This window comes from Delphinapterus leucas, chromosome 9 (assembly GCF_059928025.1).
Source record: "Delphinapterus leucas isolate spDelLeu-1000000601 "Yukka" chromosome 9, BTC_Dleu_Yukka2, whole genome shotgun sequence".
Lineage (NCBI taxonomy): Eukaryota > Metazoa > Chordata > Mammalia > Artiodactyla > Monodontidae > Delphinapterus > Delphinapterus leucas.
In genome coordinates, this window is record NC_143137.1 from 11841664 (window position 1) to 11858710 (window position 17047).

At 40.8% G+C, this 17047-nt stretch overlaps 1 protein-coding gene across 1 annotated transcript in view; it reads left to right on the plus strand.

Moving 5' to 3' along the window:
* The window catches only part of KEL (Kell metallo-endopeptidase (Kell blood group)), a 168570-nt gene that overhangs the window by 126144 nt on the left and 25379 nt on the right, over nucleotides 1–17047 (plus strand). The window lies entirely within an intron of this gene.

The following is a 17047-nucleotide window of genomic DNA, read 5'->3' on the forward strand; positions in this document are numbered from 1 at the left end:
AGGTTCAGAATCATTTATTCTTTACTGCACAGATGAACTGATACTATTGTATTGCTTTTGGAAACTCTGAAACAATATAAACAAACACATGCAAGTGATGATAGCTATCATTTGTTCTTGGCCTACAATTTGCAAGGCAGTGTACAAAACACGGCTTCCTTTACTAAGTCCTTATGCTAATCTGTCATAGAAGGTATGATGATTTTGTTTTAGAGAAATTAGCGGTACGGGTTCATTAAGAGATTTTCCCCAACATCACATGACTGTATTTGGTAGAACCCAGATTCAAATTAACTCCAGCCTGTCTAGAGCTAAAATGTCTGCTTTATGCTAGATCACATCATTTCTATTGGAAAATATACTGAATATATTTACTGAGGCTATCAGATGAAGAATGGTAGAACCAAGACTGAAAAAGGTGGGTGGAGGAGGTTGGACCACAGGAAAGATGTGGCCCATTGAGATGTCAACCCCACTGATTGCCCTGCTGCTGGGAAGGAAAAAGGGAGAGAAGACCAAAACACTGTGTCTTAATAGTTCCAGGAAAAGGTAGACCTTTGAAAATAAAGGATACAGAAAATTACAATCCAGGAAACGATATTTCCGAGATGATGCTCTATGTGTGCGTATGTGCATGTGTTTAAATAGAAGTAAGCGAATGAATTGAATTTTAGGGGGAAAAAAAGGAAAAGAAAGAGTAAATGGAATAGCATCCCAGGTGGAGATACGACTGTGATTCCCAATTCCAATGCAGAGTAAACTTCCCCTGTTGGGTGACAATACAATTAATCAACAGCTAATGAATGATATGGGTAGCAGATGCTCTAACTTAAGAATCAGGGCATCAGGAAAAAAGATGTGGTATATATGTACACAATTGGGTATTGCTCAGCCATAAAAAAAGAATGAAATCTTGCCATTTGTGACAATATGGATGGACCTACAGCGTATTATGCTGGGTGAAATAAATTCGACAGAGAAAGACAAATACTGTATGATGTCACCTATATGTGGGATCTAAAAAACAAAACAAATGAACAAACATTATGAAACTGAAACAGAGTTATAGATACAGAGAATAAACAGGTGGTTGCCTGAGGGGAGGGGGATGGGAGGAGGAAAAAATAGGTGAGGGAGATTAAAACGTACAAACTTCCAGTTGCAAAATAAATGAGTCATGCATATGAAATGTACAGTGTGGGGATATAGTCAATAACTATGTAATGTGTTTGCACAGTGACAGATGGGAACTAGACTTATCGTGGTGATCATTTTGAAATGTATAGAAATATTGAATCACTATGTTGTAGAACAGGAACTAACATAGTGTTGTAGGTCAATTATACTTCAAAAACAAAGTCATTTAAAAAGAGATTGCAGGAGGAGCTTCAAGATGGCGGAAGAGTAAGACGCAGAGATCACCTTCCTCCCCACAGATACATCAGAAATACATCTACATGTGGAACAGCTCCTACAGAACACCTACTGAACGCTGGCAGAAGACCTCAGACCTCCCAAAGGGCAAGAAACTCCCCACGTACCTGGGTAGGGCAAAAGAAAAAAGAATAAACAGAGACAAAAGAATAGAGACAGGACCTGCACCACTGGGAGGGAGCTGTGAAGGAGGAAAGGTTGCCACACACTAGAAGCCCCTTCGCGGGCAGAGATGGGGGGTGGTAGAGGGGGAAGCTTTGGAGCCACGGAGGAGAGCACAGCAACAGGGGTGCGGACGGCAAAGCGGAGACATTCCCGCACAGAGAATCGGTGCCGACCGGCACTCACCAGCCTGAGAGGCTTGTCTGCTCACCCGCCGGGGCAGGCAGGGCTGGGAGCTGAGGCTCGGGCTTCGGTCTTAATCTTAAATGTAAATGGATTAAATGCTCCAACCAAAAGACATAGACTGGCTGAATGGATACAAAAACAAGACCCATATATATGCTATCTACAAGAGACCTACTTCAGACTTAGGGACACATACAGACTGAAAGTGAGGGGAAGGAAAAAGAAATTGCATGCAAATGGAAACCAAAAGAAAGATGGAGTAGCAATTCTCATTATCAGACAAAAAAGACTTTAAAATAAAAACTATTACAAGAGACAAAGAAGGACACTACATAATGATCAAGGGATCAATACAAGAAGAATGTATAACAATTGTAGATAGTTATGCACCCAACATAGGAGCACCTCAGTATAAAAGGCAAATGCTAACAACCATAAAACGGGAGAGTAACAGGAACATGATAATAGTGGGGGACTTTAACACCCCACTTTCACAAATGGATAGATTGTCCAAAATGAAAATAAATAAGGAAACACAAGATTTAAATGATACATTAAACAAGATGGACTTAATTGATATTTATAGGACATTCCATCCACAAACAACAGAATACACTTTCTTCTCAAGTGCTCATGGAACATATCTTGGGTAACAAATCAAGCCTTGGTATATTTGAGAAAATTGAAATCATATCAAGTATCTTTTCTGACCACAACGCTATGACACTAGATATCAATTACAGGAAAAAATCTGTAAAAACTACAAACACATGGAAGCTAAACAATACATTACTTAATAACCACGAGATCACTGAAGAAATCCAAGAAGAAATTAAAAAATACATAGAAACAAATGACAATGAAAACACGGCAACCGAAAACCTATGGGGTGCGGCAAAAGCAGTTCTAAGCAGGAAGTTTAGAGCAATACAATCCTACCTTAAGAAGTAAGAAACATCTCAAATAAACCAGCTAACCTTACAGCTAAAACAATTAGAGAAGGAAGAACAAAGAAACCCCAAAGTTAGCAGAAGGAAAGAAATCATAAAGATCAGATCAGAAGTAAATGAAAATGAAATGAAGGAAACGATAGCAAAGATCAATAAAACTAAAAGCTTGTTCTTTGAGATGATAAACAAAATTGATAAACCATTAGCCAGAGTCATCAAGAAAAAAAGGGAGAAAACTCAGATCAATAGAATTAGAAATGAAAAAAGGAGAAGTAACAAATGACACTGCAGAAATACAAAGAATCATGAGAGATTACTACAAGCAACTCTGTGCCAATAAAATGGACAACCTGGAAGAAATGGACAAATTCTTAGGAAAGCACAACCTTCCAAGACTAAACCAGGAAGAAATAGAAAATATGAACAGACCAATCACAAGCACTGAACTTGAAACTGTGATTAAAAATCTTCCAACAAACAAAATCCCAGGACCAGCTGGCTTCACAGGCGAATTCTATCAAACATTTAGAGAAGAGATAACACCTATCCTTCTCAAACTCTTCCAGAATATAGCAGAGGGAGGAACACTCCCAAACTCATTCTACAAGGCCACCATCTCCCTCATACCAAAACCAGACAAAGATGTCACAAAAAAACAAAACTACAGACCAATATCTGTGATGAACATAGATGCAAAAATCCTCAACATAATACTAGCAAACAAAATCCGACAGGAAATTAAAAGAATCATACACCATGATCAAGTGGAGTTTATCCCAGGAATGCAAGGTTTCTTCAGTATATGCAAATCAATCAGTGTGATGCACCATATTAACAAATTGTAGGAGAAAAACCATATGATCATCTCAATAGATGCAGAGAAAGCTTTTGACAAAATTCAGCACCCATTTATGATAAAAAACCCTCCAGAAAGTAGGCATAGAGGGAACTTACCTCAACATAATAAAGGCCATATATGACAAACCCACAGCCAACATCATCCTCAATGGTGAACAACTGAAACCATTTCCACTAAGATCAGGAAGAAGACAAGGTTGCCCACTCTCACCACTATTATTCAACATAGTTTTGAAAGTTTTAGCCACAGCAATCAGAGAAGAAAAAGAAATAAAAGGAATCCAAATCGGAAAAGCAGAAGTAAAGCTGTCACTGTTTGCAGATGACATGATACTATACATAGAGAATCCTAAAGATGCTACCAGAAAACTACTAGAGCTAATCAATGAATTTGGTAAAGTAGCAGGATACAAAATTAATGCACAGAAATCTCTTGCATTCCTATACACTAATAATGAAAAATCTGAAAGTGAAATTAAGAAAACACTCCCATTTACCATTGCAACAAAAAGAATAAAATACCTAGGAATAAACCTACCTAAGGAGACAAAAGACCTGTATGCAGAAAATTATAAGACACTGATAAAAGAAATTAAAGATGATACAAATAGATGGAGAGATATACCATGTTCTTGGATTGGAAGAATCAATATTGTGAAAATGACTATACTACCCAAAGCAATCTACAGATTTAATGCAATCCCTATCAAACTACCACTGGCATTTTTCACAGAACTAGAACAAAAAATTTCACAATTTGTATGAAAACATAAAAGACCCCTAATAGCCAAAGCAATCTTGAGAAAGAAAAACAGAGCTGGAGGAATCAGGCTCCTGTACTTCAGACTATACTACAAAGCTACAGTAATCAAGACAGTATGGTACTGGCACAAAACCAGAAATATAGATCAATGGAACAGGATAGAAAGCCCAGAGATAAACCCATGCACATATGGTCACCTTATCTTTGATAAAGGAGGCAAGAATATACAGTGGAGAAAACACAGCCTCTTCAATAAGTGGTGCTGGGAATACTGGACAGCTACATGTAAAAGAAAGGAATTAGGAGAGAACGCCAGGGTGCGTTTCAAAATGGCTCCTCTTCTCCAGCTCCTGTGGGAAGCGGGAGAGCATTTTTCTCTGATATTCACTGCGAGGACCTGGTTGAGCTCCTGGATGACTCCGTGATGTACTCTGGATACAGGTCGACTTTTAGAGTTGAGCTGACTTCTTTGGGATGCTTCAAGTCCCTTTGCATTTTTGTTCCTGGTTGAGTTCAGCCAACAGGAGGTACTGTAAGAGTTACCAAAATTTCAGAAATAAATAGGAGACTTGGAAACTCAAGGAATAAAATAGATTCCAGCCAGGGCTGAGTTAAGGATTCAAGCAATATCATCAGATTGTACGTGGTAGGGGGGGACCTTGAAGATGGCGGAAGAGTAAGACGCGGAGATCGCCTTCCTCCCCACGGATACACCAGAAATACATCTACACGTGGAACAACTCCTACAGAACACCTACTGAAGGCTGGCAGAAGACCTCAGACCTCCCAAAAGGCAAGAAACTCCCCACGTACCTGGGTAGGGCAAAAGAAAAAAAGAAAAAACAGAGACAAAAGAATAAGGACGGCACCTGCGCCAGTGGGAGGGAGCTGTGAAGAGGAAAAGTTTCCACACACTAGGAAGCCCCTCCGCGGGCGGAGACTGCGGGAGGCGGAGGGGGGTGCTTCGGGACCGAGGAGTAGTGCACAGCGACGGGTGTGGAGGGCAAAGCGGGGAGATTCCCGCACAGAGGATCGGTGCCGACCGGCACTCACCAGCCGGAGAGGCTTGTCTGCTCACCCGCCCGAGCGGGCGGGGCTGCGAGCTGAGGCTCGGGTTTCGGTTTTGGACGGAGCGCAGGGAGAGGACTGGGGTTGGCGGCTTGAACATAGCCTGAAGGGGTTAGTGCACCACGACTAGCCGGGAGGGAGTTCGGGGAAAAGCTTGCACCTGCCGAAGAGGCAAGAGACTTTTTCTTCCCTCTTTGTTTCCTGGTGCACGAGGAGAGGGGTTTAAGAGCGCTGCTTAAAGGAACTCCAGAGACGGGCGCGAGCCGCGGCTAAAAGCGCGAACCCCAGAGACGGGCGCGAGCCGCGGCTAAAAGCGCGAATCCCAGAGACGGGCGCGAGCCGCGGCTAAAAGCGCGGACCCCAGAGACGGGCGGGAGACGCTAAGGCTGCTGCTGCCGCCACCAAGGGGCCTGTGTGCGAGCACAGGTCACTCTCCACACCCCTCTTCCGCGGAGCCTGTGCAGCCCGACACTGCCAGGTTCCCGGGAACCAGGGACAACTTCCCCGGGAGAACGCACGGCGGGTCTCAGGCTGGTGCAACGTCACGCCGGCCTCTGCCGCAACGTCACGCCGCCTCTGACGCCGCAGGCCCGCCCCGCATGCAGTGCCCCTCCTTCCCCCCCCTCACCCCCGGCCTGAGTGAGCCTGAGCCCCCGAATCAGCGGCCCCTTTAACCCTGTCCTGTCTGAGCAAAAAACAGACACCCTCCAGCGACCTACACGCAGAGGCAGGGCCAAATCCAAAGCTGAGCTCCTGTGAGCTGTGAGAACAAAGAAGAGAAAGGGAAATCTTTCCCAGCAGCCTCAGAAGCAGCGGATTAAAGCTCCACAATCAACTTGATATACCCTGCATCTGTGGAATACCTGAATAGACAAGGAATGATCCCAAATTGAAGAGGTGGAATTTAGGAGCGAGATCTATGATTTTTTTCCCTTTTCCTCTTTTTGTGAATGTGTACGTGTATGCTTATGTGTGAGATCTTGTCTGTATACTCTTGCTTCCACCATTTGTCCTAGGGCTCTATCCGTCCATGGTTTTTTAAAAAAAATTTTTTTTCTCAATAATTAATTTTAATTGTAATAACTTTATTATACTTTACCGTCGTTCCTTCTTTCTTTCTTTCTTTCTTTCCGTCCTTCCCTCCTTTAGACAACGAATCACCCCAAATTGAGGAGGTGGTCTCTGAGAGCAAGATTTATGATTTTTCCCCCTTTACCTCTTTTTGTGAAGGTGTATGTGTATGCTTCTGTATAAGATTTTCTCTGTATAGCTTTGCTTCCAACATTTGTCCTAAGGTTCTATCCGTCCCTCTTTTTTTTTTTTTTCTAAATATTTTTTAATTCAATAACTATATTATACTTTATTTTATTTTTACTGTATCTTCTTTCTTTCTGTCTTTTTTCCTTCTTTCCCTCCGTCCTTCCTTCCTTCCTCCCTCCCTCCCTCCCTCCTTTCTTTCCTTCTTTGCTTCTTTCTTCCTTCCTTCCTTTCCTCCTTTCCTTCTTTCTTTCCTCATACTTCTACTAATTCTCTCTACTTTTTCTCCCTTTTATTCTGAGCCGTGTGGATGAAAGGCTCTTGGTGCTCCAGCCAGAAGTCAGGGCTCTGCCTCTGAGGTAGGAGAGCCAACTTCAGGACACTGGTCAACAAGAGACCTCCCAGCTCCACATAATATTAAACGGTGGAAATCTCCCAGTGACCTCCATCTTAACACAAGCACCCAGCTTCACTCAACGACCAGCAAGCCACAGTGCTAGACAACCTATGCCAAACAACTAGCAAAACAGGAACACAACCCCACCCATTAGCAGAGAGGCTGCCTAAAATCATAATAAGGCCACAGACACCCCAAAACACACCACCAGACGTGAACCTGCCCACTAGAGAGACAAGATCCAGCCTCATCCACCACAACACAGGCACTAGTCCCCTCCACCAGGAAGCCTACACAACCCACTGAAACAACCTTAGCCACTGGAGACAGACATCAAAAACAACGGGAACTACGAACGTGCAGCCTGCAAAAAGGAGACCCCAAACACAGTAAGATAAGCAAAATGAGAAGACAGAAAAACACACAGCAGATGAAGGAGCAAGATAAAAACCCACCAGACCTAACAAATGAAGAGGAAATAGGCAGTCTACCTGAAAAAGAATTCAGAATAATGATAGTAAGGATGATCCGAAATCTTGGAAGTAGAATGGACAAAATGCAAGAAGCAGTTAACAAGGACCTAGAAGAAATAAAGATGAAACAAGCAATGATGAACAACGCAATAAATGAAATTAAAAGTACTCTAGATGGGATCAATAACAGAATAACTGAGGCAGAAGAACGGATAAGTGACCTGGAAGATAAAATAGTGGAAATAACTACTGCAGAGCAGAATAAAGAAAAAAGAATGAAAAGAACTGAGGACAGTCTCAGAGACCTCTGGGACAACATTAAACGCACCAACATTTGAATTATAGGGGTTCCAGAAGAAGAAGAGAAAAAGAAAGGGACTGAGAAAATATTTGAAGAGATTATAGTTGAAAACTTCCCTAATATGGGAAAGGAAATAGTTAATCAAGTCCAGGAAGCACAGAGAGTCCCATACAGGATAAATACAAGGAGAAATATGCCAAGACACATATTAATCAAACTGTCAAAAATTAAATACAAAGAAAGCATATTAAAAGCAGCAAGGGAAAAACAGCAAATAACACACAAGGGAATCCCCATAAGGTTAACAGCTGATCTCTCAGCAGAAACCCTACAAGCCAGAAGGGAGTGGCAGGACATACTGAAAGTGATGAAGGAGAAAAACCTGCAACCAAGACTACTCTACCCAGCAAGGATCTCATTCAGATTTGATGGAGAAATTAAAACCTTTACAGACAAGCAAAAGCTGAGAGAGTTTAGCACCACCAAACCAGCTTTACAGCAAATGCTAAAGGAACTTCTCTAGACAAGGAACACAAGAGAAGGAAAAGACCTATAATAACGAACCCAAAACAATATAGAAAATGGGAATAGGAACATACATATCGATAATTACCTTAAATGTAAATGGACTAAATGCTCCCACCAAAAGACACAGATTGGCTGAATGGATACAAAAACAAGACCCTTATATATGCTGTCTACAAGAGACCCACTTCAGACCTAGAGACACATACAGACTGAAAATAAGGGGATGGAAAAAGATATTCCATGCAAATGGAAACCAAAAGAAAGCTGGAGTAGCAATTCTCATATCAGACAAAATAGACTTTAAAATAAGGACTATTACAAGAGACAAAGAAGGACACTACATAATGATCAAGGGATCGATCCAAGAAGAAGATATAACAATTGTAAATATTTATGCACCCAACATAAGAGCACCTCAATACATAAGGCAAATACTAACAGCCATAAAAGGGGAGATTGACAGTAACACATTCATAGTAGGGGACTTTAACACCCCACTTTCACCCATGGACAGATCATCCAAAATGAAAATAAATAAGGAAACACAAGCTTTAAATGATACATTAAACAAGATGGACTTAATTGATATTTATAGGACACTCCATCCAAAAACAACAGAATACACATTTTTCTCAAGTGCTCATGGAACATTCTCCAGGATAGATCATATCTTGGGTCACAAATCAAGCCTTGGTAAATTTAAGAAAATTGAAATTGTATCAAGTATCTTTTCTGACCACAACGCCATGAGACTAGATATCAATTACAGGAAAAGATCTGTAAAAAATACAAACACATGGAAGCTAAACAATACACTACTTAATAATGAAGTGATCACTGAAGAAATCAAAGAGGAAATAAAAAAATACCTAGAAACAAATGACAATGGAGACACAACGACCCAAAACCTATGGGATGCAGCAAAAGCAGTTCTAAGGGGGAAGTTTATAGCAATACAAGCCCACCTTAAGAAGCAGGAAACATCTCGAATAAACAACCTAACCTTGTACCTCAAGCAATTAGAGAAAGAAGAACAAAAAAACCCCAAAGCTAGCAGAAGGAAAGAAATCATAAAAATCAGATCAGAAATAAATGAAAAAGAAATGAAGGAAACGATAGCAAAGATCAATAAAACTAAAAGCTGGTTCTTTGAGAAGATAAACAAAATAGATAAACCACTAGCCAGACTCATCAAGAAAAAAAGGGAGAAGACTCAAATCAATAGAATTAGAAATGAAAAAGGAGAAGTAACAACTGACACTGCAGAAATAAAAAAAATCATAAGAGATTACTACAAGCAACTCTATGCCAATAAAATGGACAATCTGGAAGAAATGGACAAATTCTTAGAAATGCACAACCTGCCAAGACTGAATCAGGAAGAAATAGAAAATATGAACAGACCAATCACAAGCACTGAAATTGAAACTGTCATTAAAAATCTTCCAACAAACAAAAGCCCAGGACCAGATGGCTTCACAGGTGAATTCTATCAAACGTTTAGAGAAGAGCTAACACCTATCCTTCTCAAACTCTTCCAAAATATAGCAGAGGGAGGAACACTCCCAAATTCCTTCTACGAGGCCACCATCACCTTGATACCAAAACCAGACAAGGATGTCACAAAGAAAGAAAACTACAGGCCAATATCACTGATGAACATAGATGCAAAAATCCTCAACAAAATACTAGCAAACAGAATCCAACAGCACATTAAAAGGATCATACACCATGATCAAGTGGGGTTTATTCCAGGAATGCAAGGATTCTTCAATATACGCAAATCTATCAATGTGATAAACCATATTAACAAATTGAAGGAGAAAAACCATATGATCATCTCAATAGATGCAGAGAAAGCTTTCGACAAAATTCAACACCCATTTATGCTAAAAACCCTGCAGAAAATAGGCATAGAGGGAACTTTCCTCAACATAATAAAGGCCATATATGACAAGCCCACAGCAAACATCATCCTCAACGGTGAAAAACTGAAAGCATTTCCACTAAGATCAGGAACAAGACAAGGTTGCCCACTCTCACCACTCTTATTCAACATAGTTTTGGAAGTTTTAGCCACAGCAATCAGAGAAGAAAAGGAAATAAAAGGAATCCAAATCGGAAAAGAAGAAGTAAAGCTGTCACTGTTTGCAGATGACATGATACTATACATAGAGAATCCTAAAGATGCTACCAGAAAACTACTAGAGCTAATCAATGAATTTGGTAAAGTAGCAGGATACAAAGTTAATGCACAGAAATCTCTGGCATTCCTATATACTAATGATGAAAAATCTGAAAGTGAAATCAAGAAAACACTCCCATTTACCATTGCAACAAAAAGAATAAAATATCTAGGAATAAACCTACCTAAGGAGACGAAAGACCTGTATGCAGAAAATTATAAGACACTGATGAAAGAAATTAAAGATGATACAAATAGATGGAGAGATATACCATATTCTTGGATGGGAAGAATCAACATTGTGAAAATGACTCTACTACCCAAAGCAATCTACAGATTCAATGCAATCCCTATCAAACTACCACTGGCATTTTTCACAGAACTAGAACAAAAAATTTCACAATTTGTATGGAAACACAAAAGACCCCGAATAGCCAAAGCAATCTTGAGGACGAAAAAAGGAGCTGGAGGAATCAGGCTCCCTGACTTCAGACTATACTACAAAGCTACAGTAATCAAGACAGTATGGTACTGGCACAAAAACAGAAATATAGATCAATGGAACTGGATAGAAAGCCCAGCGATAAACCCACGCACATATGGACACCTTATCTTTGATAAAGGTGGCAGGAATGTACAGTGGAGAAAGGACAGCCTCTTCAATAAATGGTGCTGGGAAAACTGGACAGGTACATGTAAAAGTATGAGATTAGATCACTCCCTAACACCATACACAAAAATAAGCTCAAAATGGATTAAAGACCTAAATGTAAGGGCAGAAACTATCAAACTCTTAGAGGAAAACATAGGCAGAACACTCTATGACATAAATCACAGCAAGATCCTTTGTGACCCACCTCCTAGAGTAATGGAAATAAAAACAAAAATAAACAAATGGGACCTAATGAAACTTCAAAGCTTTTGCACAGCAAAGGAAACCATAATCAAGACCAAAAGACAACCCTCAGAATGGGAGAAAATATTTGCAAATGAAGCAACTGACAAAGGATTAATCTCCAAAATTTACAAGCAGCTCATGCAGCTCAATAACGAAAAGATAACCCAATCCAAAAATGGGCAGAAGACCTAAATAGACATTTCTCCAAAGAAGATATACAGAATGCCAACAAACACATGAAAGAATGCTCAACATCATTAATCATTAGAGAAATGCAAATCAAAACTACAATGAGATATCATCTCACACCAGTCAGAATGGCCATCATCAAAAAATCTAGAAACAATAAATGCTGGAGAGGGTGTGGAGAAAAGGGAACACTCTTGCACTGCTGGTGGGAATGTGAATTGGTTCAGCCACTATGGAGAACAGTATGGAGGTTCCTTAAAAAACTACAAATAGAATTACCATATGACCCAGCAATCCCACTACTGGGCATATACCCTGAGAAAACCAAAATTCAGAAAGAGTCATGTACCAAAATGTTCATTGCAGCTCTATTTACAATAGCCCGGAGATGGAAACAACCTAAGCGCCCATCATCGGATGAATGGATAAAGAAGATGTGGCACATATATACAATGGAATATTACTCAGCCTTAAAAAGAAATGAAATTGAGCTATTTGTAATGAGATGGATAGACCTAGAGTCTGTCATACAGAGTGAAGTAAGTCAGAAAGAAAAAGACAAATACCGTATGCTAACGCATATATATGGAATTTAAGGGGAAAAGATGTCATGAAGAACCTAGGGGTAAGACAGGAATAAAGACGCAGACCTACTGGAGAACGGACTTGAGGATATGGGGAGGGGGAAGGGTGAGCTTTGACAGGGCGAGAGAGAGTCATGGACATATACACACTAACAAACGTAGTAAGGTAGATAGCTAGGGGGAAGCAGCCGCAAGGCACAGGGATATTAGCTCGGTGCTTTGTGACAGCCTGGAGGGGTGGGATAGGGAGAGTGGGAGGGAGGGAGACGCAAGAGGGAAGACATATGGGAACATATGTATATGTATAACTGATTCACTTTGTTATAAAGCAGAAACTAACACACAATTGTAAAGCAATTATACCCCAATAAAGATGTTTAAAAAAAAAAAAAAAAGATTGTACGTGGTAAAGAATGTTTGAAGCTATCAACTGCTTTATTTTATATATACATGTAAGTGTGTGTGTATATGTATGTGTGTGAAGAAATGTACAGAAGATTACCAAAAAAAGAACAGAATATTATACTCTAGGTTTTTAGCAGATTGCCTGGGGAAAAAGAAGGAGAGAAAATGGTGTGCCCATGAATAAAATCAATTTATGTAAAATGAAAAAAAAAAAAAAAAAAAAAAAAGAAAGGAATTAGAACACTCCCTAACACCATACACAAAAATAAACTCAAAATGGATTAAAGACCTAAATATAAGGCCAGACACTATCAAACTCTTAGAGGAAAACATAGGCAAAATACTGTATGACATAAATCACAGCAAGATCCTTTTTGACCCAGCTCCTAGAGAAATGGAAATAAAAAAAAAAAACAAAAACAAATGGGACCTAATGAAACTTAAAAGCTTTTGCACAGCAAAGGAAACCATAAACAAGACGAAAAGACAACCCTCAGAATGGGAGAAAATATTTGCAAATGAAGCAACTGACAAAGGATTAATCTTCAAAATGTACAAGCAGCTCAGGCAGCTCAATATCAAAAAAACAAACAACCCAATCCAAAAATGGGCAGAAGACCTAAACAGACATTTCTCCAAAGAAGAGATACAGATTGCCAACAAGCACATGAAAGAATGCTCAACATCACTAATCATTAGAGAAATGCAAATGAAAACTACGCGATATCATCTCACAGCGGTCAGAATGGCCGTCATCAAAAAATCTACAAACAGTAAATGCTGGAGAGGGTGTGGAGAAAAGGGAACCCTCGTACACTGTTGGTGGGAATGTAAATTGATACAGCCACTATGGAGAACAGTATGGAGGTTCCTTAAAAAACTAAAAATAGAACTACCATATGACCCAGCAATCCCACTACTGGGCATATACCCTGAGAAAACCATAATTCAAATAGAGTCATGTACCACAATGTTCATTGCAGCTCTACTTACAACAGCCAGGACATGGAAGCAAGCTAATTGTCTATCGACAGATGAATGGATAAGGAAGATGTGGCACATATATACAATGGAATATTACTCAGCCATAAAAAGAAACGAAATTGAGTTGTTTGCAGTGAGGTGGATAGACCTAGAGTCTGTCATACAGTGTGAAGTAAGTCAGAGGAAAACAAATACCGTATGCTAACACATATATATGGAATCTAAAAAATAAAAGGTCATGAAGAACCTAGGGGCAAGACGGGAATAAAGACGCAGACCTACTAGACAATGGACTTGAGGACATGGGGAGGGGGAAGGGTAAGCTGGGACAAAGTGAGACAGTGGCATAGACATATACTCACTACCAAATGTAAAATAGATAGCTAGTAGGAGGCAGTCGCATAGCACAGGGAGATCAGCTCGGTGCTTTGTGACCACCTAGAGGGGTGGGATAGGGAGGGTGGGAGGGAGACGCAAGAGGGAAGAGATATGAGAATATATGTATATGTATAGCTGATTCACTTTGTTATAAAGCAGAAACTAACACACCATTGTAAAGCAATTATACTCCAATAAAGATGTTAAGAAAGAAAAAAAGAGATTGGGTTTGTGGTTACCAGAGGCGGGGGTGGGGGCGTGGGGGAGGGAAAATTGGAGGAAGGCAGTCAAAAGGTAAAAACTTCCAGTTATAAGATAACTAGGGATGTGATGTACAACACGATAAATATGATTAACACTGTTGTATATTACATAAAATGCAATATTTGAAAGTTGTTGGGAGAATCAATCCTAACAGTTCTCATCACAAGGAAAAATTTTGTTTCCTTATTTCTTTAATTTTGTATCTATATGAGATACAAAATTAAAGAAATAAGATACTAAACTTACTGTGATAATCGTTTCATGATGTATTTCAGTCAAATCATTACGCCGTACACCCTAAACTTGTATAGTGTTGTATGTCAGTTATATCTCAATAAAACTGGAAGAAAAACAAAAGAAAACAAAACTGAATCCGGGCATCAGGCCAGGCAAAGGTGATTCTTTGGACACCAAAGAGAACACACACAGCTAGCTGATTGCTATCTATGCAGATTTCCCCAGGCTCTGAAGTTAGATATTCTTTTGTGTTGTCCCAGCCTATCAATAAGTAATGTTGTGGTTGGACCAGCTCTCGTGGTTCTTATTATGATGTAATAATGTTTAGCATCTTTATCGCTAAAGATGGCCTTTAGCAATAACCATCAGGAAGCTCTGAAAAACATAACGTTTTATTACTTACAAGACCTGGAAATTGCACAGCACACCCAGGGCTACACAGCAAGGTCGAGGCTAGAGAGAGAGAACGCAAGGCCCTGGGGTTCTGCTTTTATTGGGGTTGAGGGTGAGGACCTAGGGTTTTGTGGCTCGCTCTTTGTTGGTGAATTTAAAACATAAGAGCAGGAATTTAAAGCACGGGAAGAGGAAAAAGACAAGTAGCCCAAATGGTGGGTTACTGAAATCAACCAGGATCTCTAATACAAAGCAGCCTCAGTGGGGGAGGCAGCCTGGCCCTTTATCTATGGCTGGTGATATTTGGCTTTGAAGTGGACGCCTCTTTGAAATGGACACCTAGGCAATCTAAGCTTAAGTCAGGCACCTGCATTACAAAAAAAGAAAAAAAACCAAAAACCACCTGTCAGGGCTTACCTACGGATACTCTTTTCTGGAGCCTAGTTTCCTTGCCAACCCCTGGCGGCTTCATTCTATCTCTAGTTCTTGAACTCAACACATCTTACCAATGACTTAGCCTTGATTTTGGAGTTTTTCTATTCATGGTTTCCAAAGGACTTCCACCACCTGTAATCCCCATTTATGGTCCACCTGGGGTATTATCCAGCCAGTGTCGGAGATTGAGAATAAACTCTGAGGGGTGGAGCTGGATTATAGGACCTTTCCTGATTCTGCAGGGAATTGAAGTTCCAAGGCATGAGTGTAAGCCAAAATCCTCACAGTGTGTACAAACTTAAATCTGCGTAAAGAAGCTCAGGCGTCAACTGTGAAGGATGTGTGCTAGGCCTAAAAGAGGGGACAGAGCCGAGAGTCAGCAGGAGAACCAGGAAGAAGTTAAGTGGTCAAGTTCAATACTAAATTGGTAAGAGTTTTGGAAAAATTTTTTTCTGCAAAAGTAGTGTGGCGTTATGACATTTGCATGAGTGGACAGGCTGGTGTAAAGGTTCATAGATGAGGGGATGCTGTAAGGTCCGTTGGCCCGGGTGAAATTAGGCCCGGGGCGTAAGAGAAAACATCGACCAGTATGAGGTAGGAGAGGCATTGGGACGTAACGACCTCACCTGTTCTGGGAAGAGACTCTAACTTCCTGCCCAGAAAACAATGGGGCTGACGGGAAGGGAAAATGGGCTTACGCCCCACAACAGACCAACCAACACCTGGCCCTGCTGTATCCTCACCAAATAAGGAATTACCCTGTATAGCAAACCACCCCCTCCCCTTGCAAGCCGCCTTCTGCTTTTACCCCAATAAAAATTCCCCTCATCCAGTACTGGACGCGATTTCTCTGGCCCCTTTCTCTCGGACCAGTGAACCTCGCCCGGGACCGCTCCCTAATAAAGCTCACTTGAAGCTTTCCTTTGTTTCGCGGTGCCGTTTTGTTAAGATCCGACCTTACAGATGCCACATTGCCACATGTCCTGAGATGCCCTGCAGTGCCTGAGGGCAGATGAAACAAAGGCCACCATTTGTGTGACGTAAAGATCTGTGGGGTTTCCTCACATAGAAGGCTGAACCATTTGGGTTCCTGCCATTTCTTTTCTGTGTAGATTTTTGCTGGTCTCACCTAGGGTGCTAATATTTCTGCTACCACACAGGTGAACCAAACCCCTCACACTAGCTGGAGAGTATGTAAGGTTTTCAGTGAAGTAGGTGCGATGGTTTGGATTCATTATTTAGCAAATAATCACTACTCTTCCCCTCCTATGAGGGAAGTATTCTTTTCCTGGTCCATTGATTTTGGCTTCGGCCATGTGATTAACTTTGACCGATGGAACACTGGTAAACATGGTTAAAAACTGAGTCTTAATTACTTGCATGGTTTGGCTTCAGTCTTGCCCTCTGGTGATTCTTTATGGGAAAACATGACTTGCTTAGCTTCTGCCCCTTCAGCCTGGGCCCTGGAAGAAACACACATGCGACAGACCTGCAGGAACCTAATGCCTAGATCCAGGCCCACCCAGATGCAGCCCAAAGCACAAACGAACACAGCTTACATCAGTGGAACAGCTGGCAACACACAGATCTTTGATCATGAGAATAAATGCTCGTTTTTGCAACCACTGAGTTTTGAGTGATGCGTTACAAGGCGTTATTATGGCATTATTTGACGAAGACAGTAGACTTAGCAAGAGCTTATGCAAATTCTTTTTGAG